This window comes from Papio anubis, chromosome 16, assembly GCF_008728515.1.
Source record: "Papio anubis isolate 15944 chromosome 16, Panubis1.0, whole genome shotgun sequence".
NCBI classification, from domain to species: domain Eukaryota; kingdom Metazoa; phylum Chordata; class Mammalia; order Primates; family Cercopithecidae; genus Papio; species Papio anubis.
The window spans coordinates 12,399,209-12,424,641 of NC_044991.1; the positions used below are offsets into that span (position 1 = coordinate 12,399,209).

The 25,433-nt window shown below is 50.6% G+C and overlaps 1 protein-coding gene across 7 annotated transcripts in view; it reads left to right on the plus strand.

Moving 5' to 3' along the window:
- Positions 1–1,133: 1,133 nt before the first annotated feature.
- Positions 1,134–25,433, plus strand: part of TMEM184B (transmembrane protein 184B) — a 54,977-nt gene continuing 30,677 nt past the window's right edge. For 5 of the 7 annotated variants that reach the window (XR_652843.3, XM_021921551.2, XM_003905531.3 and 2 more), the window contains exon 1: positions 1,134–1,283. The gene's annotated coding sequence lies outside the window, so the exon portion shown is untranslated. The remainder of the gene's footprint in view (positions 1,284–25,433) is intronic. The other 2 variants (XM_009217274.4, XM_003905533.3) reach the window with 2 other exon arrangements.

Here is a 25,433-nt window from a genome sequence, read left to right on the forward strand (position 1 = left end):
GCTAATTTTTGTATTTTTAGCAGAGATTAGGTTTCACCATGTTGGCCAGGCTGGTCTCTAACTCCTGGACTTAAATGATCCACCCGACCTCACAAAGTGCTGGGATTACAGGCGTGAGCCACCGTGTCTGGCAGATTTTAAAAGAATCTCCCTCAGCCCTGAATTGATAGGGTGGATCAGAGGGCCGGGTTGGAACAAGGGAGATGGGTTAGCAGAACTTTGCAATAATCCTGTGCAGATACTGGACCAGGGTGGTAGCACTGGAGGTGGAGTGGCACACGTCAGAGTCTAGATCTATTTTGCTGGCCTCCTGCCTGCCTTACTGGGTAGCGGGCAGAAGCGGGGCATTCACAGCTGACTCTGAGTTCTGGCCTGGGGACTGGAAGGATGGAATTGTCAACAGCTGATGAAGGCAAGGCTGAGAGGGAGCAGGGTTGTGTGTGTGGAAGTGCAGTTGGCTCAGCTGCAGACACGTTGACTTTGAGATGCCTGCTGGACCTCCAAGAAAGAAGTGTTGAGCAGACAGTTCAGGGGAGGAGTCTGGAGACACCAATACATTTGGGGATCTTGAGCACATCAATGCCAGAACATAATTGCATTTTATCTGGTTCAATTAACCTAGGTGATGTCTGGACCTAGCAAACAGAAATGGGCTAGGCGGCTTGAACCCTGTCTGACGACTTTTGCTAGTTCGGCAGCCTAGAGCCAGATGGGGCAAGAAAGAATCGCTGCTAAGTGGGGTAGGAAGAAAAAGCCTCTTTCAGTGCTTTGCAATTTCATCTGGCCTAATTGCACACAACACTCGGTCCACGTTCATTCCACAATTCCACACGCATCCTTCACTCAACAAATAGCCATTGTATTTCGTTTCATCTTCAAAACAGGCTCAAATGGAGGAAATTAGGGTTAAGAGAAGTGAAGCACCAGCGAGGGTCAGGGACAGAGATCGCAGCCCAGAAAGTTCTTGAGGTTGGAGGCCAGTAGTAGTTGGTTTTGTAAGTGGCAGGAGAATGCGGGTCGCGCCCCAACCCGCGGGGCGGACGGCTGGGGTTCGGGGCGCGGCCCCTTTAAGGTCCAGGCAGTGATCTCAGCCGCGTTCGCCGCCCCGCCCTCCCCGGCGGCGAGCCCAGTGCGCATGCGCGCCGCGGCAGCACACCACTGGGCCCGGGACGCGCCGGCGGTGGCGGAGACTCCAGGGCTGCGGCGCCTACCGCCCGCCCCGCTCGCAGAGCCCGGCCGCCGCGCGTCGTCCGCACACGCCGCCACCGCCATGGGCTCCTGAGGTATCCTGTCTGGCCGGTCTCGCCCGGGAGCCCCAAGGGGGAACTGCGACTCCCAAGCGCGGGGGGCTGCTTGTTTCGGAGAGGCCCGCGCGAGGGACGCCCGGCTTCGGCCGCCGGCGCCCGGGCGGGGAGGGCACTAAGGAGGCCGGCGCGGCCGCGGAGGGAGGGGGCATCTGTCTCCCAACCCGTGCCTCCCCTCCTCCCCGCGAGGTCGCCCGTGGGTGTGCCCTCTCCCTTTCCACGCCAACGTGGCGGGGGCAGCGCCTGGAGTGTAATCGGACCTGCCCGGGGGGTGGCCCCGGGAGAGGGAGGCGGATGGACAGGCGCTTTGCAAGAGGGATTGTGTGCTCCTGGGTGGGTGTGCTGGCGCCTGGCACGGCCGAGTGAGTGGGGGAGGCGTCCGTGACCTGTGCGGGTGGCAGTGACCTGGGAGGGTGGTCGGCGGGGGGCCTTCGGGGCTGCGTCGTGAGTGGAGGGTGTACACGCCCGGCACACAGATCCTCAGGTTTGGAAGGCGATCTACTGGGACCTGGGGCTCGAAAGATGTTTGCCTCCAACTGGGACCAGCCGAAGACTGGTTTTGGGTGTCTGTATCCTTCCCGTGGATTGTACATTTCCTTCCCGGGCACACCCTTGGTACCTCGCTTGGATCCACTTACCTCCAGTGCTGGGTGGCTCCAGGCCAAAGCAAGGCAGTTAGGCTGGGGGTTGGGCATGGATTCCCAATACATATCCCCTCTGGGGGTGTTGTGTAAGGCCAGATATTTTACTCCTCCCTCCCTTCCAGGGCATTTTGGGGCAAAGCAGGTGTTTGCATGCCTGATACCTGTGGTGAGGTGAAGGCCATGTATTATTTATCTGACTGCTGGTGCTTTTGTAAGGAAAGAAGCAGCAATCTGTGCCCTGGAGGCCCTGCGCTGCAGAGTCAGCCAGGCAAACAAGCTCACCTGCACCTGCAGAGGCAGCGCACGTCTCAGAGGTGTGACTTCGTTGACAGGTTATGCCTACAGTGTCCCTTTGCATCTCCTTATTCAGCTTCCTTGGTAGGATCCCTAGGCTCTGCACCTCGGAACCTTGTCTAGGGTGCTGTGCGTATCAGAGTTGGGACCTGGGACGCTGGGGTGAGAGGGCCCCAGCAGCCAGGTATGTGTGCGCACCTGGAATTGATGCCCAAGCTATCAAGGAGCTCTCAAGCGTGGGGGAATCAGACTTGGAAACAGGTGATCACAGTGATGTGAAAAATACCAAACAAAGGAGTAGAAGGAGTACAGGGGCAGGTTTAGTGCCCAGGAAGGAGGATCGTGGCCACAGGAGACTCTCTCATAAGGAGACAGACGGTTGTGCTGAAGCCTGAAGGATGACTGGCGTTCATCTGAGGCTTTTGTGCTTTCCACGTATATTTTCCTGTGTTAATTTGCACAGCAGCTGTGTGAGTAAGGAACGGTTGTTGTCACTATTTGTGGATGTGGTAAACTGAGGCCCAGAGGGAATTCATGACGCTCTTCTCCATGATCCGTGGCAAGCCTGGATCCTTGAACCAGGAACTCTCTCTTGCTGCCAGATCTTATCTTGCAACTTACTGAGCATCTATGTGCCAGGCACTGTGCTGGGGCATAGCAGTGTGATGGTCAGTGGGACCTGGTGCCTGCCTTCTAGGGGCTCCCGGTCTGCTGGGAAGATGGACACTGATTTAGTGACCCCAGTCCAGATACGAGGCTCCAGTAGCTAGTGTGGGTGGAGAAGGCGCTGTGAATTACCCCAAAAGCCTTCGTGCAGTGGATTCTGGATGTCTTATTTGTTGCACCCACGGTGGTGGTGGGTTATGCAAGGAGCCCCTTCTGAATTTCTCCAACCAAGTGGAAAGAAGAGCTTCGAGGCAGAAGGGTGAGTGAGCCACTTGTCCTAGTTCATTCCTGTTGGCCGAGTTCTGTGAGCTGGGGCTTCTGTCCGGAGGTCGTTTTCTCCCTCTCTGTCTTAGAGGTTTTGCTCCTGGTCTCTGGCTGGCCTGCCCAGTCTCTCACCCCGAGAAGGGCTCAGTGCTATTTCCAGTCCCTGCTGTGCTCATTTCTCTCTGTAAATTCCCTGGAGTGGAAACAGCCCCGGCAAGGCAGGGTACAGCCTTGTATTGTTTTGAAACCGAGTCACAGCTCTGGGCCTGTAGACTGCGGATTTGGTGTGGGAGTTCTGGGAGGCCAATAGCTGGGCCCCTGGGAGAGCTCTGTGTGGGGTCTGCCCCAGGCGCTGCAGCCCCAGGGAGTAAGCACTCACGGAGGACCATGCTGCCCTGCACTGTGCTGGGAGCAGCCCTCTAAAAGGTGGTTGGCAGAGGGAGCCCGATGTGTAACAAATATGTGCAAGACAGTGCCCTACTTGTGGTGGAAACAGAGGGCCCTAAAGGGGCCCAGAGGACAATAGGAACAACAGTCCGTTTATTGAGCACTTACTGTGTGCCAGGCACAGTTCAAAGCGCTTTCATGAATTACTGTATTTAATTTTCCTGCCACCCAATGAGATGGGGGCCGTCACTGTCTGCATTTTGTAGGGGAGGCAGCAGAGGGTGGAACAGCTGAGTTTTGAACGAGTAGGTCTGACCTCAGAGCCCATGCTCCTCCCCTGTAACCCTGGGGTGCTGGAAGTCGTCTTGGCCCTGAAGGATGAGGGGTGCTCGACCTGTGAAGGAGAAGGAGGACATTCCAGTTAGAGGGAACTCCGGGCAGATGTGGAGGTCTGAGCTGCCTCACCTCTCAGACGCGGAGGATTGAACTACTTGTGGCTGTGTTGGGTCTGTGTCTTTGGAGGCCCCGCCAAGGAGTTTGAACTCGATCCTGATGTAGTCAACAGGGAGGCCTTGAAAGTTTCTGGAGGCCGGGCGCGGTGGCTCAAGCCTGTAATCCCAGCACTTTGGGAGGCCGAGACGGGCGGATCACGAGGTCAGGAGATCGAGACCATCCTGGCCGACACGGTGAAACCCCGTCTCTACTAAAAAATACAGAAAACTAGCCGGGCGAGGTGGCGGGCGCCTGTAGTCCCAGCTACTCGGGAGACTGAGGCAGGAGAATGGCGTGAACCCGGGAGGCGGAGCTTGCAGTGAGCTGAGATCCGGCCACTGCACTCCAGCCTGGGCGGCAGAGCGAGACTCCGTCTCAAAAAAAAAAAAAAAAAAAAAAAGAAAGTTTCTGGAAGGTTGTGACATGCTCAGCCACGTGTTACGGGGCGGTATTACCATCTTTTCTCATCCCTCCTTCATTCCTGCAGAGAACTTCTGGAAGACCAGGCGTCTGTCCCGTTGGCTTTCCTACAGCCCCTGGCATCACTGTTAGACCCCGATGCCTTTCTCTTGTCTTCTAGCAGCTTCTGGTCTTGAAGACCCTGTGTGACCCAGGGCAGGCTCTGGAGCCCACTGTTGTAATGGTGTCTGCCCTACTGCTGACCTCTTGCCTGCTGGAATCTGGCTCCTTTGAGCTGGAACTTTTTTTGTTTGAGATGGAGCCTCTCTGTGTTGCCCAGGTTGGAGTGCAGTGGTGCTATCATAGCTTGCTGCAGCTTCTACCTCCTGGGCCCAGGAGATCCTCCCACCTTGGCCTTCTAAAGTGCTGAGATTATAGGTGTGAACCACCATGCTTGGTCAGCTGGAACTTTTTTTTTTTTTTTAAGACAGAGTCTTAGGCTGGGTGTGGTGGTTCACGCCTGTAATCCCAGCACTTTGGGAGGCCAAGGTGGGCGGATTGCCTGAGGTCAGGATTTTGAGAACCAGCCTGGCCAACACAGTGAAACCCTGTCTTTACTAAAAAAATTAGTCAGGCATGGTGGCACATGCCTATAGTCCCAGCTATTTGGGAGGCTAAGGCAGGAGAATCACTTGAACCTGGGAGGCGGAGGTTGCAGTGAGCCAAGATGGCACCACTACACTCCAGCCTGGTGGGTGACAGAGCGAGACTCTGTCTTTTAAAAAAAAAGAAAAGAAATGGTCCCTAGGAGCATGAGAGGAGGAGGGAGAGAGGGAGGTAATGCGCTGAGCAGTCCTGGTGACCTGGAGAGAGAATTGGGAGATGCAGTTTAAATCTGTGTTTATTAGCCCTGTGGCCTTGGGCAAGATGCTTACCAGGTTTCAAAATAGGGGACAAATGGTACACTTTCCTTCATCTGTAAGATGGGAGTAATAACAGTGTGGCCGTCATGTGGCTGGCATGACCAGTGTCTGCATGGAGCTCATGTGTACCTGGCACGCAGGACATGCTTTTATTATGACCTTATAGGCCCATTCATTTATTTGAGAAGGAGACATCGCAGGTCTGTGTGCCAGGCTGTGGGGAGCCTTCCTTAGGAGCCAAGTGCAGCTGGGGAGAGAGAAATCAGACACACAAGCCATTATGATTGTCCTGGGGGCTCTGAGGGAACATTAGGCCATTGTCACCTGGGCGGGCACTTGTCTGGTGAGGTGATGTGATGTGTGTTAAGGTGGAGGAAGAAGTGGGTTCCAGGCAGAAAGAAGAGTGCATGCAAAGCAGAGATCTGAGTTCACGTCTATGAAGTTGTTTGACACTGAGACTCAGCACCTAGTAGACCTGAAATAAATGTTTGCTGAATGTGATCTTCTCAGAGAGGAGAGAAACAGGAAGAAGTAGAGTGGGAGGGGGCCACGGAGAGACGAATTAAAGGGTCCCCCAATTTGTAGATTTCTCATTCCCTCCCCATCGCCTCCACCTCTGTGGAAAAGCACGTGGTGCAGGTACTAACAAAGCGTCTAAGTCCACCAGAATTCTTTTTTTTTTTTTTTCAGGCAGGGTCTCCCTCTGTCTCCCAGGCTGGAGTGCAATGGCGAGATCTTGGCTCACTGCAACCTCCGCCTTCTGGGCAATTCTCGTGCCTCAGCCTCCCAAGTAGTGGGGATTGCAGGCACCCACCATCACGCCTGGCTAATTTTTGTATTTTTAGTGGAGATGGGGTTTCACCATGTTAGCCAAGCTGGTCTCGAACTCCTGACCTTGTGATCCACCTACCTTGGCCTCCCAAAGTAATGGGATTACAGGCATGAACCACCGTGCCCGGCCTTCGCCAGCATTCTTACCAGGCACTCATTCCCAAACTGCTTGTCCTCAGGACTGGAGAGGATAAATCTAAATGCAGAGGCAGCTGAGAACTGGAATTAGGCCGGACACTCAGACAGCATTTGTTCACGTGTCTGTTTGTTGCTGTTTTAGCGTGGCTGAAGCCCTATGCGCGGGTACGGCGTAGAAGGATGGTGTGTGGCTTCTGGTTGGTAACTTTTCCAGTCTTAGGTTAATCATGGCTCAGTGTCTGGCGAAATGCGTAGAGTAGGTATGAAGTAGTTTTTGATTAAACAAATGAATGGTTGGATGGGTTCGTGGCACTGCCACTCAGGATAAAGCTATAATTATTCTTGAAAAATGATGGATATGGCTGGGTGTGGTGGCTCACGCCTGTAATCCCAGCACTTTGGGAGGCCGAGGTGGGCGGATCACTTGAGCTCAGGAATTGGAGACCAGCCTGGCCAACATGGTGAAACTCCATCTCTGCTAAAAATACAAAATCAGTCAGGTGTGGTGGCACATGCCTACAGTCCCAGCTACTTGGGAGGCTGAGGCAGAAGAATTGCTTGAATCTGGGAGGCGGAGGTTGCAGTGAGCTGAGACTATGCCATTGCACTTCAGCCTGGGTGACAGAGCGAGATTCCATCTAAAAAGAAAAAAGAAAAAAAAGACATATTAGGGGTGATTAGAACAAGATTGTTTATTCCAGGTGCCAGCGGTGCTCACTAAACAGCCTTGAGTCTGGCTGGCTGGTGTGGGAGGTCTTAGGCCTGTGATGGGAGACAGGAAGCTTGGTGGACACCTCCTTTTCCTTCTCTGGGGTGGAAACCACAGGGGGATGATCCACCCAGAAAGTCTTTGTGCTGAATGTGCGTCACTTCCAGCTCAACCATGTTTTACAAAGTCACATCCCACCAAGTGAATATTTGGTGAAAAGTTTGCCACATTATTCTGTGTTGTACCTTTGAAAAACAATAGGCTTCTCTGAGATTAGAAGTAGTACTTGTTGATTATAGTAAACTTGAAACACAGAAAAGATTGGGGATAAGAATAAAAATTACCCCAAATTTCCAAATCAAGAAGTAATCATGGTTCAAGTTTGGGCAGATGTTCTTTTCTTTTGTTTTGTTTTTGTTTTTTTTTTTTTGAGACGGAGTCTCGCTCTGTCGCCCAGGCTGGAGTGCAGTGGCTGGATCTCGCCTCATTGCAAGCTCCGCTTCCCAGGTTCACGCCATTCTCCTGCCTCAGCCTCCCGAGTAGCTGGGACTACAGGTGCCCGCCACCACGCCTGGCTAGTTTTTTTTGTATTTTTTAATAGAGACGGGGTTTCACCGTGTTAGCCAGGATGGTCTCCATCTCCTGACCTCGTGATCCGCTCATCTTGGCCTCCCAAAGTGCTGGGATTACAGGCGTGAGCCACCGCACCTGGCTGGGCAGATGTTCTTTCTAGGCATAAACATGCGTTATCTCATTGTTTGCTTAACACTGAGTTATAAATATTTACCCATAGCATTTGAAAGGTAGCTATAGATAGAAAAGAATCAGAGAAGTTCTAAAACAGCCCTCGTGCTTTGTTTCAGATTTTCTGCAGGAAAGATGAGGTCTTCAACCTTTTTTAGCTGGATGGCACCATTGCAGGAGTGGTGAACAGGGCACTGAATCGAGTCAGGAAACCCAGCTGTGACCTTGGGCAAGCCACTTGTCCTCTTTGAGCTTCACTCCTGCTAAGGCAAGGGGCACTGTTCGTACCCTGTCTCCTCACCTCACAGGCTCTGATGAAGTTCTCAATTAGAATGCCTTTAGCTCCCAAGGTTGTGGTTTGGAGGTAGGGCAGGTCACACGATCGTGAAGATGGAAGGAGAAACGGAAGCATGTGTGCCGGTTGCTTCTTTCCCAACCTAAAATGTTTGGTGATCTCCTGAAGACTCCAGCCTCCACGCTGGGAAGCCAGGATCCATAGGCCCTTTACTTGTGGTCACGGGCAGTCCCAGATGGTCCCCCTCCCCAACAGAGGGGGTGCAGTGAGACCTCCGGATGTTACTGCCTCTGTTACCTTCAAAGGGATTTTCAGATCAGTTAGCCCCCCTACTTCAAGGGACGTGTGTGGAGCTTGGTACCTTTATTTATCTCCTGCTCTAACCCCTGTGGACTGCCTGCACCCAGGGGGGCCCAGTCCTGCTGGCAAGTGACTGAGAACCTCCACTCCACTCAGCAGGGCTGTTCCCCAAAGCCCTTTGGGTCATCATTTACCGAAAAGCTCTGAGAGAAAATAACTAACCCCATGTCCCCACTGTAGCTACTGGCAGAGCCTCCTGGTCTCCATCTCTAGTACCTGTGGTTTTTGTTTCATCCAGAATGAGCAGTGAATCTGGGATCCCATCAGCAATCAGTTTGGGTGCCTACGAGGCACAATGATAGATATTGGTGAAGGGTATGTGTGAGGACATTAGTTAATATCAACATGCTAATCATATTTTTCTCATTGGAATTTGTGGGGCTTTGTAAATTATATTTCAAATATATGGTTTTATGTAATCCTTTTAACTGCCCTGAAACCTTGAAATTATTGCACCTATTTTATAGACGGAGAGACTGAGGCTCAGAGGGATGAATTGTCTAAGATCCTGGGGGAGGAAGCACCCAGGTTTTCTGGTTTTGAGTCCTGGGCCCTTCCTGCTGAGTAGCTGCCCCCAACACAGACCTGCAATTGGGGAGCTTGCAGCCCCATGGGAAGCCCAGTGTATTGGATTGCTACTTAGACCCGGAAAGCACGTGAATAAAACTTCAGGTTAAAACTGTGGGGTTTCCCGGAGGCAGCAGTTGGCTCTGCCTGGGGGTGAGCTGAGGAGCCAGTGCTCTCTGGAGCAAGGGCAGTTGGACTGAGGCTCAATGGACAGTGGAGGTTGGCAGGTGAAGTGCAGGAGGGCTTTGCAGGGAGTGGGACCACCTTGAGCACACACAGAGGAATGAGACAGGCAGGTAACTCAAGGAGCAGAGGTCTCGTGACCCCTTCCCAGAACACGTAGGGTCCTCGCCTCACCTCCAGGAGGAGGAAGTGCATGTATACACAAATTTATCAATGGAGTTTAAATAAATAGGATGTGGGAAAATGTAGATTTTCCAAAACAATACATACTTGCTTTGAGAAGAAAGGTAGATGCGGGATGCGTTGGTTAGAAGAATTTTAATGACAGTAACCTCAGAGCATGTAAGCATGATTTGATTTACTAGAGTGCCTGGCCGTCTCAGTCAGTGGGAGCAGGGCTTGCGCTGGGAGATGAGTTGACAAGGGTTCTTTCAAACACTGCCTTTGGTTTGCTAAGAGGTAACCCCTACTTGGCTGGAGGCAGAAGACCTTTCCTTCTATTCCCAGTTTGCAGTAGTTGGGCCAGATTTGTGGAAGTGGGAGAAAGGCCTGCCTTGCTTCTGTATAGACTCGGCTGTCCTCACTTGACACTCAGTGTGCCTTCCAGAGACCCGCCTCCATCTCCTCGACTGCCTGGCTTGATGCTTAGGTGGCGATAGCTGTTGGGCATAAGAGTTACATAACAGATCTGTGATGGACCCAGGAGCAGAGCCAGTCGAGTGAATGTCATGGAATGGGAGTGGGGTCTTGCATGGCTGTGGTGTCCCCAGCAGCTTGTGCAGGGGATGTGGCAGGAAGTGCTCACCACTCATTTGGAATGGTTACACTGGAAGCACTTGGCCCTCTTGGGCTCTGCACCCCCACCCCCTTCCGCCTGGCCTGCCTGTTCCTCCTCTGGTAGGGCACCTGGGGAAGTCAATTATGGCTGCTTGTCATAGTGGCTCAGGTCACCGTTCACACTTCCACCTGCCCTGGGACCAGGACATCAGAGCCCTGAGAAAGGATCAAGGGACCAAGTGGGCCTAGCCTTTTACTGACAGCTGGGAAGTGCAAGCATGTGGACCAGAGCACCAAGTGAGTTGGGGCTGGTGTGGGTTCAGCACTATCTCCCTACCCAGAGCTCCATTTGTTGAAAACAGCCTTTCTCTACCGTTTCTTCACATGGACAACTTTAAACTATGTGTTGGCTGGTCACGGTGGCTCACGCCTGTAATCCCAGCACTTTGGGAGGCCGAGGTGAGCAGGTAACTTGAGGTCAGGAGTTCGAGACTAGCCTGGCCAACATGGTGAAACCTCGTCTCTACTAAAAATACAAAAATTAGCCCAGTGTGGGGACATGCGCCTGTAATCCCAGCTACTTGGGAGGCTGAGGCAGAAGAATCGCTTGAACTTGGGAGGCAAAGGTTGCAGTGAGCTGAGATTGCATCACTGCACTTCAGCCTGGGAGACAGAGCCAGACTCCATCTCAAAAAACAAACAGAAACCTACATATTGTCTATGTTTCCCCCAACATTGAGGCTCATTCACAGAACAATTTAAATGTACTGTGCCTCCCTGGCAATATTTTCCAAAATTACAGATGTTTCTACACTTTCACCAGCAGCTCTGCCTCTCAGAATTTATATTACAGATGCGTTAACACATGTGCAAAATTATTTATTTGTGAGATTAGTCATTGTTGCCTTATTTGTAATAGCAAAAGATTGGCGGCAGCTTAAATGTTCATTCACGGGGAGCCATGAACAAACTGTGGCCCATCCAAACTTGGGATACCGTGTGGCCATGATGAATAAGATGGAGGCTCCACGCACTGTGCCAGATGGATCACCAAGGTGGATTGCCGAGGGAAGAAGCAGGTCTGGGCAGTGTGTCTCGGAGCTGCCATCAGTGTAAAAGGGAAGGGAATCAAAAGTGTCTTTACTTGTCTATGCCCAGGGGGTCTCTGGGCAGACACAGGAAGTCAGTGATTGTGATGCCTCTGGAGGGGCGGCTGGTGCCAGGAGGTTGCTTATTTGCTGGAGATCCCATGTACCTTTTGATTGCTGAAGCAGGTGAATGTAGGCCTTTCCAAGAAATTAAAATAGGCCAGGTGCGGTGGCTCACACCTGTAATCCCAGCACTTTGGGAGGCCAATGTTGGAGGATCACTTGAGGTCAGGGGTTCAAGACGAGCCTGGCCAATATGATGAAGCCCCATCTCCACTAAAAATACACAAATTAGCCAGACATGATGGTACACGCCTGTAATCCCAGCTGCTCCAGAGGCTGAGGCAGGAGAATCAGGTGAACTCCAGAGGCCGAGTTTACAGTGAGCCAAGATTATGCCATTGTAGTCCAGCCTGGGCTACAGAGCGAGACTCTGTCTCAAAATAAAATAAATAAAAACATAAGGACTGTAACCTTGCCTCCTGCCCAGCGTAGGAAGGTCAAGGCTCTGACTACTTCTCAAGGACAGGAGCCTCACTCAGGCCCCAGACCACAAATCAAAAAATATATGCTTGCTTCTCACAAAGGGGCTGAGTGTTAGGGCTTAGGTGTTGCTTGGTGAATACGACCCCCAGTCCCAGCCTTGGAGAGACGGAGCCACTCTCTGGGCCCCTTGGACACACTGCCGTTGGCTGACTTTGTCATTTTCTTTCTTTTTTTTTTTTTTTTTTAATGGAGTCTTGCTCTGTTGCCCAGGCTGGAGTGCAGTGGTGTGATCTCGGCTCACTGCAAGCTCCACCTCCCGGGTTCACGCCGTTCTCCTGCCTCAGCCTCCCTAGCAGCTGGGACTACTGGCGCACGCTGCCACGCCTGGCTAATTTTTTATATTGTTAGTAGAGAAGAGATTTCACCTTGTTAGCCATGATGGTCTTGATCTGATCTTGTGATCTACCCACCTCGGCCTCCCGAAGTGCTGGGATTACAGGCATGAGCTACTGCGCCCGGCCTCGTTTTCAACCCTTGCTCTGATCGGCTCACATGATGATTTCTGAAACCTTTGGGGACTTCCCCACTGACAGCAAAATACAGTTTAACTCAGTCTTAGACGTCCCGGCCCCCCTTTACTGGGCCTCTTCTTGAGCTGTACTTGGCCTGTCACCCTTTCCTCTGTCTGCCCCCTTATCTCCCTGCCGCTGTGCCTTTCCTCACGCAGTTTCCTCTGGCTGCCTTTCCCTCCAAAGCAGTTTCCACGTGCGCAGTTCCTGTGTGACTTTCAAGGACCAGCTTAGTTTCCACCTCTGTACTGCCCTCTGACCTCCCTGGCTTCTGTGTCTGTTTCTCTCTGCTGGCACTTGGGCATTTTTATTGTGTCTTAGGTATCTGATTCCTCACTGGGCTCTGGGCTCCTTTTGGGCAAAGTCTTGTAATGCTCATAGGCCCTGATTTGCTAGATGTATGCTGAGTGAGTGAATGTGTAGCCACCCTCTTCGTGGTGGGATTGGAAGTTTGGGGGTCAGGGCCTGTTTGACATCTGTGAATGTACCCCAGTGCCTGGCGCCAGGCAGGCCCAGTCTCGAAGCAGGAATGCAATAGTCACGTGTCTTGAGGCCAAGGCCCTGGGCTGTGTGCTGTGTGCAATTCCTTCCTTGCATCCTGACAAGGAAGAACCCTTGTCAAGGAGAACCCTTGACACACGGCAACTCTGATTCCGTCTTACAGATCAGGAAGCAGAGCAAATACTTTGTCTAGGTCATACCTCCAGCAGTGGAATCTGGACACAGGTAAAGGTGTGCCTGTAACTCCTGTATTTAATCAATTTATTCTGCCACCTGCCCCAAATCACAAGTAATACCAATACCCTTGACCTATTCCTATTACCTGTCCCACTGGCCATGGACAACTTTGTGTTGTTATTTGCATGTATTTTTCTTCCCCTCTAGACTGTAAGTTCTTAAAGGATCAGAGTCTTTGAGATACCCTTTGGACTTAGCACATAAAAGGTGCTCAAAGGTATTTCTATATGTTTTAAAACTTTTTAGCGGAGGTTTAACTGACTATAGTAAAGTATACAAATCTTGGATGTACAGCTTGATGGATTTTCACATCTGTAAATACCTGTGTAAACTGCCCAGATCAAGCCACACAATGGTTCCTGCACCCGAGGAAGCTCCCTGGGGCCCCCTCCTGGCCACCCGCCCTCCCTCGGTAGTCACCACTCACACCTCGGCACTTTTGCGTGGTGCCGCTGCCTGTTTGGGCCTCCCACACACGGAGTGTACAGAACGGACTCCTCGGTGTCTGGCTGCCTTCCCTCAGCACTGTCAGATCATCCAGGTTGCCTGTAGTGACCCTTTGGTTTTTTTCTCTGCTGTGTAGGAGTTCACCAAATATACCACTATTTATTCGTTCTCCTGCGGACAGGCATTGGGTTATGTCCAGCCTGTTCGGTGAAATTAATTCTTGTCTTTGGGGGCATGTGCGCTCATTGCTGGGTATACACCCAGGGTGGGTTGAAGGCTTACCTGACTCCATATGTATTTGCATGAATGAAATTCAGGTTGGGATGAGAAATCCAGGGTGTCCTGACTGGAGCCGGGCTTCTTGCTTACAGGGACAGAGCAGGTGCAGGGGTCCTGGCTTAGCCTGCTCCCATGGGGTGGTAGGACTGTTGGGGCTCAGGATGCTGAATCTGCAGGGGACCCATCTGCTCAGTGCCCAGTGGGATTTTAGCTGGCTGGGAAGGTGGTCACATGTAGAGGGGCTCAAAAGTCCAGCTAAAGAGGCTGAGCGTTGGTCTGTTGTTCTCAATTTGAGAGAAAACTGACATCATCAAAATTAGGACTGGTATGTACTAAAGAAAAGGACCTAATTACAAGGCTGAATTGAGTAAGCCCTTGCCGAGGGACTTTGGATTTCTTTGTTGTTCCCCTTTATTTCTGCACCCCCACGCAAGTGACAGATGCGTACATGATTGGATGATTTTTCTTTCCTGGTTGAGAGATTCCTGGGAACTTGGCCCCAGGAGAAGGGGGAGAAATGTGGAACTGCTAGAGTGGCCTCAGCTTGTTTGTGTTGATTGAAGGGGAGACGGAAGGAGAGCTGTGGACCCCTGACCCCTTGTGAGGGCATGTGATCCTTTTCAAAAGGCTCACCAGGCAGAACTGCCAGGCCAGTGGCCGCTCTTTCCCTCTAATCCCCTCTGGAGAAGGGCCAGAGTGTGGGTTGCTGACCTGCTCTGATGTGGATCAGCCTTCCCCCCACAAGGCAGCCGCCCAGAAGCCCAGAGAGCCCAGGCAACCCCCAAAGGCAGGAGGGCCGGCTCTCAGTCCCGTTGTCATTCCCAGGCGGCTGGAGTAGGAGCAGAGTGGTCAGTTCAGATGAACAGCACTCAAGACCGACTCCAACCAGCGAGTTATGGTAAGATGGAAGTTTCTCCATCTATTTTAAATAAGAACAAAGGCCCTCCTAGGCTGCATGAATATTCCAGGGATGTATATGTGAATGCATTGCCAGTTTAGCTTGGTCCGTGGGTGGCAGCTGCCTGAGTGAGCACTTCGTGGCTGCAGCTCTAAAGGATTTGGATCTGAAACTAATGAATGAAAAATATGACCTCAGAAGATTTAAAGAGAGCAAATACCCAGTGACAGGACCTGGGTCCCAGAGACTGTTGGGAGCATGAAATCCCAGGCTGGCCGAAGGAGGAAGTGGGAGGACGATAGCAGCTGACGCCACATGGTGCCAGACCTTGTCAGTGCTGCCTGCATTCACTCATTATTCCGTCCCGCGCTCTCAGAGGCAGGTATGGCTGCATCCCCATTTTATAGATGAGGAAGCTGAGGCAAGGAGAGGTTGTGTAACTTGCCCGTGGACACAAAGCTAGCCAGTGGCAGAGCTGAAGATCAGGTCTAGGTGGTCTGGCTCTAGAGTTCTGCGGATTTCATAGCATGGCAACGCAGTCGGAAGAACCATTTGTCAGGTGATTGTGGGCAAATGACTTCAGCCTTTCAAACCTCTGTTTTGCATCTGCAAGCTGCTTGCTGCTGCAACAAATTACCAGAAACTTAGTGACTTAAAACACAAATTAGGCTGGGTGTGGTGGCTCACATCTGTAATCCCAGCATTTTGGGAGGCTGAGGTGGGTGGATCACTTGAGGTCAGGAGTTCGAGACCAGCCTGGCCAACATAATGAAACCCTGTCTGTACCAAAAATATAAAAAATTAGCCAGGTGTTTGGCCGGGTATGGTGGCTCACGCCTGTAATCCCAGCACTTTGGGAGGCTGAGGTGGGCAAATCACGAGGTCAAGAGTTCAAGATCAGCCTGACTAATATGGTGAAACCCTGTCTCTACTAAGAATACAAAAATTAGCGGGGCGTGGTGGCACACGCCTGTAGTCCCAGTTACTCGGGAGGCTCAGGCAGGAGAATCTCTTGAACCTGGGAGGTGGAGGTTGCAGTGAGCCAAGATCGTGCCACTGCACTGCAGCCTGGGTGACAGAGTGAGATTCTGTCTCAAAAAACAAAGAAAAAAAAATTAGGCGTAGTGGCAGGCGCCTGTAACCCCAGCTACTCTGGAGGCTGAGGCGGGAGAATCGCTTAAACCTGGGAGGCGGAGGTTGCAGTGAGCCGAGATTGCATCACTGCACTCCAGCCTGGGCCACAGAGTGAGACTCCCTCTCAAAAACGAAACAAAACAAACACAGATTATAGATTACTTACAATAAGAAAAACCAATAAAACGCACATACACACATACATTAATTATGTTACAGTTTTAGAGGTCAGAGGTCCAGAATGTGTTTCACTGGGCTAAAATCGAGGTGTCGGCAGGGCTGTGCTCCTTCTGGAGGCTCTGGGGGAGAATTATTTCCCTGCCTTTTCCAGCTCCTAGAAGCCACCTGCATCTGTGGCTTGTGGTCCCTTCTGCCATCTGCAAGGGCAGCAGCGTAGCAGCCTCCACTCTCTTCTCTCTGCTTCCTGTGTCACACTGCCCTCTTCTCGCTCGCTGTCTCCTGTGTTCCTCCTACGAGGACCCTTGTGATGACATGGGCCCACCCAGATTATTCAGGATAATCTCTTATTTCAGGACCCTTAACTCAGTCACTTCTGCAAAGTCCCTTTTGCCATGTAAGGTAGCATGTTCACAGGCTCTGGGGGTTAGGATGTCAGCATCTTTGGGGGATTATTCTGCAGCCCACCACACAGCGCATAATAAAATCCATGGGCGGAGGGGATAGCAGCAGTAAGGTGTCCCTCAAACATGAGTTAAAGTGACTCTGACGATAGAATCTGGGTGAGATGGTGCGATGCTCCTGAAATAAACTCCAAGGCAGGTGGCCAAGTTCAGTGATGACATAGCTGCGTAGCTTATCTGAGAAAGGAGGATGTCTCTGATGGGGGGCCAGCGGAAGACGTCTTTCCTGGAAGAGGAGGGAGGTGGGGCAGTCTTGGGAGAAGTGAGACTTTGGGTCCCACGGCCAGCTCCTGCCCCATTCTCAGTGGATTTCAGCTTGGGAGGAGGGATATCATTACAGTTGAAAATAAGCATAAAAATAAACCACACTCGATGTCTGCTTCCTCATCAGCCTCCCTACAGTTCTGGAGGACGGTCCAGGCCCACATCCCCTTCTTTGCTGTTCTAGAATCCAGAACGCTCAGAAGTCCCAAAGGTTCTTCCTAAGTCTGCAGCAGACTAATTTCTGCTGCAAAAATCTGACCTGAATTGATGTGATACTAATTATGGCCTTTAAAAATATCTTACCTAGGGTGACTAACAGTATGTTTTCCTATGAAAGTACTGTATGTTTGCTTTTGGGGTGCTGCAGCCACCCTTCCAGTAGTGTCACTGTGTCTAGCAGCATAATCCTTTCTAAAATCTGAAAAATTTGGCCAGACACGGTGGCTCATGCCTATAATCCCAGCACTTTGGGAGACTGAGGTGGGTGGATCACTTGAGGTCAGGAGTTCAAGACTAGCCCTGCCAACATGGTGAAACCCCCCATCTCTACTAAAAATACAAAAATTAGCCAGGCATGGTGGCTCATGCCTGTAATCCCAGCTACTAGGAAGGCTGAGGCAGGAGAATCGCTTGAATCTGGGAGGTGGAGGTTGCAGTGAGCCGAGATTGTTCCTCTGCACTCCAGCCTGGGTGACAGAGCGAGACTTAGTCTAAAAAAAAAAAAAAAAAGGAAAAATTGTAAATTTTTAAATCCATTTAGTCCGAAAGCCTTAGCTACAGGACAGTGCATCTGGACTCTTCTCCCCAAGAAAGATAGTCAGAGAGGTCCAGTCACCTGTCTGAGGCCCAGCTCAGGTGACAGCGCTGAGGTTCCAACTCAGTTCCCTATCTCAGAGCCTGGGACAAAGTGCAGACTACGTGGCTTGGCCTCTTTGCCGCCTGCTGGGTGGCGTGTGAATGAGAGACAGGTGTGGAGACTGCCTTCGCTGGCAGGTAGGCTGTATGTGGGGGAGGAAGCGGTCCTTGACTTTATTTTCTGTCTGATCTGCAGCCTGGAACTGAGCCAGGGGGCCTTGTCTGGGGAAGGGCGGAGATTGCAGAGGAGAGGGGAATAGCAGCAGCCATTAGGAAGCCTTGGACCTTCGCCCATCACTACAGCACTGCTCTCCAAACTTCCTTGGGATCACACAGCCCTGTCAGTGAAAAAACCAGAACAAAACCTCTTGAGCATGCATCCCAATATGTGGATATTGGTGTAATTATAAGTGTATGTTACAATAAGTATACATATGTATTACTTTACTGTTTCACTGTGTACGTGATAAAACCTACACCAAAAACAGAAACCAAAGGCCAAGCTAAAGATGTAATAAAGAAAATTTTTACTTTGTTGATGGTACAAAAACCTCCTGAGTTCATACACAGGGTCATTTTTTGGGGTGCGCACTTTTGTGCTCAGTGAGAGAGCGTTTGGAAGGTCTGGCTTCACGTTCAGCTTGTTTAGAGACTGGGTTTTAGTGGCTGCTTTCCCTGCAAAAGATCCTGTCTGGGACAGGAAACTGCACACGGAACAGACACATCCTTGGCTTTCTTTCTAAATCGGGTTACTCATTTTTCCATCCCGTCCACTGAGTATGCAAAGGATTTGTTGAAATTTGGCCAGTACATTTCCATCCTCCCTGATGCCAATCACATGTTTTTGTAAACGAAATGGAAGGTATTTTATTTTAAAATTCTTAACAAGCGAGTCCAAAACCCACTGAAATGCTTTGGATAATTTTTAATGGACTAGAAAATTGTTACGTAGTTTTTTAGGAGTTCAGCTATGAGACAATTTTTTTTTCTTTTTAAAATCAGTGACAGACATGTTGTTTTGGTGCATGCCAGTAATCCCAGCTACTCGGGAGGCTGAGGCAGAAGAATCGCTTGAATCTCAGAGGTGGAGGTCGCCGTGAGCCAAGATTGCGCCATTGCACTCCAGCCTGGGCAACAAGAGCGAAACTCCATCTCAAAAAAAAAAAAAAAAAAACTATTAATGTCCACTTCCGGGCTTTGGTACTGTACTACAGCTAGACTAGACGTCACCCTTTGAGGAAGCTGGGTGAAGGGCATACAGGACCCTAGATTCTATTTCTGCAATTTCCTGTGAGCCTACGATTATTTCAAAATAGTTTAAAAAGTCTTTGTCAAGTACAGATGCATACTGAAGTATTTAACATTACATCTGGGGGACAGGGAAAGATACAACAAGATTGTGCAATGTTGCTAACCGTTAAAGCTCGGTCACAGAGAAGTGGAAAAATTCATTACACTATTTGTTCCAGCATTGTATGTTTGAAATTTTCCATAATAAAAAACTTTAGACAATAGAGCAACAGATTTTTCTATGAAATCTGTAGTAAGATGGGGAGGGACTCAGTCTGTATCAGAGATTTATTGGTTATCTTGTAGAAAAGCGATCAATAAGATTTGTTGGCTGGGCATGGTGGCTCACGCCTGTAATCCCAGCACTTTGGGAGGCTGAGGTGGGAGGATCATGAGGTCAGGAGTTTGAGACCACCCTGTCCAAGGGACCAGCCTGGCCAATAAGGTGAAACCCCATCTCTACTAAAAATACAAAAATTAGCCGGGCATGGTGGCGGGTGCCTGTAGTCCCAGCTACTTGGGAGGCTGAGGCAGGAGAATTGCTTGAACCCAGGAGGTGGAGGTTGCAGCGAGTTGAAAATCGTGCCACTGCACTCCAGTCTGGGTGACAGAGTGGGACCCCAAATCCAAAAAACAAAACAAAACAAAACAAAAAGGTCCCCTGGGCAAATTTTTGTATTTTTAGTAGAGACGGGGTTTCTCCATGTTGGTCAAGCTGGTCTCAAACTCCCCACCTCAGATGATCCACCCACCTTGGCCTCCCAAAATGCTGGGATTACAGGCGTGAGCCACCATACCCAGCCCAACAGTATTATTAACTGAAGTACAGACCTTATTCATTCAGTTTTCTGTGTTTTTCATGTAGGGTGTGTGTGTAGTTCTATTCAGTTTTATCACATGCAGATTCATGTAACCACCACCACTATCAAGATACAAACTATTTCATCACCTGGAAGGAACTCCCTTGTCACCCCTTTAAATTCGCATATCCCCCACCCATCATCGTCACTGTCCTCTGCCAACTACTACACCATGCTCCATCTTTATAGCTTTGTCATTTTGAGAATGTTACGTAAATGGATCATGCAGTGTGCGACCTTTTGAGATTGGCTGGTTTCACAAAATGTAATGCCCTGAGATCCATCTAGATCACTTGCGTGTGTCAGTCATTTGTTCTTTTTTTCTTGCTGGGTACTGTTCCGTGCTCTGGATGTACCAGAGTTTGTTTAACCTTTGCCTGTTGAAGGACATGGGTTCTTTCCAGGTTTTGATGATTCCAAATATGGCTGCCGTGAACATTTGTGTACAGGTTTTTGTGTGAATATACGTTTTCATTCCTATAGAATAAATGTCCACAGTGATTACTGGGTTGTGTCGTAAATGCATGTTAGTTTTATAAGAAACTGCCGGGGTCGGGTGTGGTGGCTCACGCCTGTAATCCCAGCACTTTGGGTGGCTGAGGCGGATGGATCACAAGGTCAGGAGTTCAAGACCAGCCTGGCCAAGATGGTGAAACCCCATCACTACTAAAAATACAAAAAAAATCAGCTGGCCGTGGTGGCGGGCACCTGTAATCCCAGCTACTCAGGAGACTGAGGCAGAGAAGTGCTTGAACCTGGGAAGTAGAGGTTGCAGTGAGCCGAGATGGCGCCACTGCACTCTAGCCTGGGCGACAGAGCAAGGCTGTGTCTCAAAAAAAAAAAAAAAAAGAAACTGCCAAACTACTTGTTTTCCATGGTGGCTGTACCATTTTATCTTCCCACCAGCAGTGTTTGGGAGATCAGGTTTCTCTGCGTCCTTGTCAGCATTTGATATTGTCAGTATTTTTTCTTTTATAGGTATATGATATATATTTTTTGGTACCCAGGTATGGGATGTGAGGTGTTTTCAGTTTGCATTTCCTTAATGGCTAATGATGTTTAACTCTCTTTTTTTTGCGATGGGAGTCTCGCTCTGTCGCCCAGGCTGGAGTGCAGTGGCGCCATCTCCACTCACTGCAAGCTCTGCCTCCCGGGTTCACGCCATTCTCCTGCCTCAGCCTCCCAAGTAGCTGGGACTACAGGCGCCTGCCACCGCACCCGGCTAATTTCTTTTCGTATTTTTAGTAGAGACGGGGTTTCACTATGTTAGCCAGGATAGTCTCCATCTCCTGACCTCGTGATTCACCCGCCTCGGCCTCCCAAAGTGCTGGGATTACAGGCGTGAGCCACTGTGCCCGGCCTTTTTTTTTTTTTTTTGAGATGGAGTCTCGCTCTGTCGCCCAGGCTGGATTGCAGTGGCGCAATCTCAGCTCACTGCAACATCCACCTCCCAGGTTCAAGCAATTATTCTGCCTCAGCTTCCCGAGTAGCTGGGATTACAGACGTGTACCACCATACCCAGCTAATTCTTTTATTTTTAGTAGAGACAGGGTTTTGCCATGTTGGCCAGACTGGTCTTGAACTCCTGGCCTCAATTGATCCACTTGTCTCAGCCCCTCAAAGTTTTGGGATTACAGGTGTGAGCCACTGCACCCGGCCTCATGTGCTGATTTACTGTGTATCTCTTCTTTACTGAGATGTCTGTCTGTCTGCATCTTTTGACTGTTTTCAAGTGGGATTGTTTGGTTTTCTTTTTACCATGGTGCTTCTTTGTTTTGTTTTTTTTTTTGAGACAGAGTCTCGCTCTGTCCCCTAGGGGCTGGAGTGCAATGGCATGATCTCGGCTCACCGCAACCTCTGCCTCCCCAGTTCAAGCGATTCTGCTGCCTCAGCCTCCTGAGTAGCTGGGATTACAGACGCCCGCCACCATGCCTAGCTAATTTTTTAATTTTTAGTAGAGACAGGGTTTCGCCATGTTGGCCAGGCTGTTCTCGATCTCCTGAGCTCTGGTAATCTGTCCACCTTGGCCTTCCAAAGTGCTGGGATTACAGGTGTGAACCACCGTGCCTGGCCCGTGGAGCTTTTTGAGCATTCTTTTTTTTTTTTTTTTTTTTTTTGAGACGGAGTCTTGCTTTGTCGCCCAGGCTGGGGTGCAGTGGCCGGATCTCAGCTCACTGCAAGCTCCGCCTCCCGGGTTTGTGCCATTCTCCTGCCTCAGCCTCCTGAGTAGCTGGAACTACAGGCGCCCGCCACCTCGCCCGGCTAGTTTTTTGTATTTTTTAGTAGAGATGGGGTTTCACCGTGTTAGCCAGGATGGTCTCGATCTCCTGACCTCGTGATCCACCCGTCTCAGCCTCCCAAAGTGCTGGGATTACAGGCTTGAGCCACCGCGCCCGGCCTTGAGCATTCTTGATACATTTCCAACGCTAGTCATTTACCAGATCTGTGACTTGCAAATATATTCTTCCACTCTGAGCCTTGTTTATTCATAGTGCAAAAGTTTTTACTTTTCTTATATTCCAGTTTATCGATTTTTTTCGTTTTATGGATCATGCTTTTGGTGTCAAGTCTAAGAACACTTGGCCATCTCTAGGTTTCAAATAGTTTCTCCTGTCTTCTAAAAGGTTTAGAGTTTTACATTTTGCATTTAAATCTGTGATTTATTTTGAGTTAATTTTTGTATATGTGTAAGGGTTTAGGTTAAGATTTATTATTTATTTATTTATTTTTGAGATAGAGTCATGCTCTGTTGCTCAGGCTGGAGTGCAGTGGTGCGATCTTGGCTCACTGCAACCTCCACCTCCCAGGTTCAAGTGATTCTCCCGTCTCAGCCTCCCAAGTAGCTGGGGATTACAGGCACGTGCCACTATGTCTGGCTAATTTTTATATGTTTAGTAGAGACGGGGTTTTGCTATGTTGCCCTGGCTGATCTCGAACTCCTGGCCTCAAGTGATCCACCCACCTTGGCCTCCCAAAGTGCTGAGATTACAGGTGTTTGCCACCGCACCCAACCAATGTTTTATTTTTATTATTATTATTTTTATTTACTTATTTTTGAGACGGAGTCTGGCTCTGTCACCTAGGCTGGAGTGCAGCGACGCCATCTCGGCTCACTGCAAGCTCTGCCTCCCGGGTTCACGCGATTCTCCTGCCTCAGCCTCCCCAGTAGCTGGGACTACAGGCACCCGCCACCACACCCGGCCAATTTTTTGTATTAGCAGAGATGGGGTTTCACCGTGTTAGCCAAGTTGGTCTTGATCTCCTGACCTCATGATCCACTGGCCTCGGCCTCCCAAAGTGCTGGGATTACAGGTGTGAGGCACCTTGCTGGGCACTGTCTCCATTTATTAATGGGACTTCTGTAACCTAAAACTGTCCCTTGTCAATTATGTAGTTCCCCTGAAATGTTATAATGGAGAAACTGAGGCTCAGAGAGAAGTAACCACGCAGGTTGCACGTGGTGGAATCTAGTGGGAGTCCTGTTGGGTGACTCAAAGCATAAGCGTGGTTATGTCCCCACCAGGTGGAAGCCTTCCCTGACCCCCTCCCCAGCCTGGCCAAGCCCGATGCTTGCTCTAGGCTCCTGTAGTGCTGGGCACTCACCTCTCAGCAGTGCAAGGGGAAGAGGCCTCCAGGTCACTCCTGCCTGTGGCGTAGAGCAGGCACAAAGAGCAGCTTGGAGCACCTTAAAGGCTGGGGCTGGGTGTGTCGGTGCCTGGCATGGAGTCCAGAGGCCTCAGGACTTGTTAAAAAGATGATTTCAGGCCGGGCGCGGTGGCTCAAGCCTGTAATCCCAGCACTTTGGGAGGCCGAGACGGGCGGATCACGAGGTCAGGAGATCGAGACCATCCTGGCGAACACGGTGAAACCCCGTCTCTACTAAAAATACAAAAAACTAGCCGGGCGAGGTGGCGGGCGCCTGTAGTCCCAGCTACTCGGGAGGCTGAGGCAGGAGAATGGCGTAAACCCAGGAGGCGGAGCTTGCAGTGAGCTGAGATCTGGCCACTGCACTCCAGCCTGGGTGACAGAGCGAGACTCCGTCTCAAAAAAAAAAAAAAAAAAAAAAAGATGATTTCAGCATCTTCCCTTAGGGCCCTCTGTCATGTTCCTGGCAGAAGTTTAACACTTGGTCAATTAGGGAAATAATGGGAGACAGTTGTGGTGGCTCATGCCTGTAATCCCAGCACTTTGGGAGGCCAAGAGGGCAGGATCATTTGAGCCCAGGAGCTCGAGATCAGCATGAGTAATGTCGTAAAACCCCATCTCTACAAAAAAATAACAAAAATTAGCCGGGCATGGTGGCTCACACCTGTAGTCCCAGCTACTTGGGAGGCTGAGGTGGGAGGATGGCTTGACCCCAGGAGGCAGAGGTTGCAGTGAGCTAACATCACACCACTGCACTCCAGCCTGGGCAACAGAGCGAAGCCCTGTCTCAAAAAAAAAAAAAAAAAAAAATGTTGGGCATGGTGGCACATGCCTGTGGTCCCAGCTGCTTGGGAGACTGGGGTGGGAGGATCACTTGGGCCTAGGGAGGTCAAGGCTGCAGTTAGCTGTGATCATGCCATTGCACTCCAGCCTGAGCAACAGAGCAAGACTGTCTCAAAAAAACAAAACAAAACAAAACAATAAAAACAAGATAATGGGGTCCTGTCAGAGCAGCTGAAATTCTGAGACTCATCTGTTTGCATGGACTGCATTGGAAAAGGGGAGACATGGATGGAGTCATTCCCCACCCCTTTGCCCACGAGAGTAAAGAGGCTGCACCAGACAGCATTGTGCGTGCTTCCCCAAGGTCCACAGGCTATGCCAGGTGAACGTCCTGCTTGCCTGTGGGATCTGGGCAGGCAGCCTCCCAGTCAGTGCCTATACAAAGTATGAAAGGGTCAGATCCCAGTGCCCACCCTGCCCCAGCCCCAACACACTGAACAGTTTGCAGAGTCTGGCCTTGTGGTCACTGGCTGGGGAGTACATTTGACAGCCTCCGTCTGCTGCCTTGGGTCCAGGGAACAAGGTGAGCTCTGGGCCTTCAAGCAGCTGCCTGCACCTGCTGTCTTGGGTGTTGGGGACCATGTGTCTATAAGCCAGAATATTGCTTTAAGTATTTTGGGGAATTATGAAAACCCTTGAATCGTTGCCACCCTGGGTGGCTATAAAACCAAGTTCTGCATTGTTTTCCTCATCTCTAAGATGGAGATAATGTTACTTACTTCAAAGTTGCCTTGAGAAAATACATGAGATAATGTTTGGGGAAATGCTTTGTAAACCTCTGGGGTTGCCCAAGAGTAAAATACGTTGTTGATGAATTGGCCCCGGTGCAGAAACGTGGCCAGCATGAGTTGGGCTGCGGAAACACTCCCAGCCATGGTGGCTTCTCCTCCGCCCTGGGGGACCTGCCTGCCTCCTGCTAGAAGAGTCTGGAGGCTGTGGGAGGATGGGCATGGCCATGTCTTGTTAGGAGGCTCTGGAGCAGGAGGGGTGGCTCAGCTAGGTCCCCCCACTTTGTAGGAGGTGGGGAGACAATGTGTTGATAGGACCTGGCTTTGAGTCCCGGCTCTGATTTGGGGGTAAGTCACCCACATCTCTGGGTGCATTTCCTCTTGTGAAATAAACAACCTACATGAAGAACATGAAGGGGCCCTGAACGCCAGGCGGACATGTGCATGTGAGTGAGCAGAGCCGCAGGAGGAAGCTGGCCTGCAGCCTTCACCCAGATCCCAGCCCTGGCTCGGGTCTGCTCCCTGGGGTTGCCCCTCTGCCTGGGAGTCCAAGCTGGGGGCTTCTCAACACTGCCCTTAGTCATGAACAAAACAGCCTTCGACATCCCCCCGCACCTTGCTTGGAAGGTGA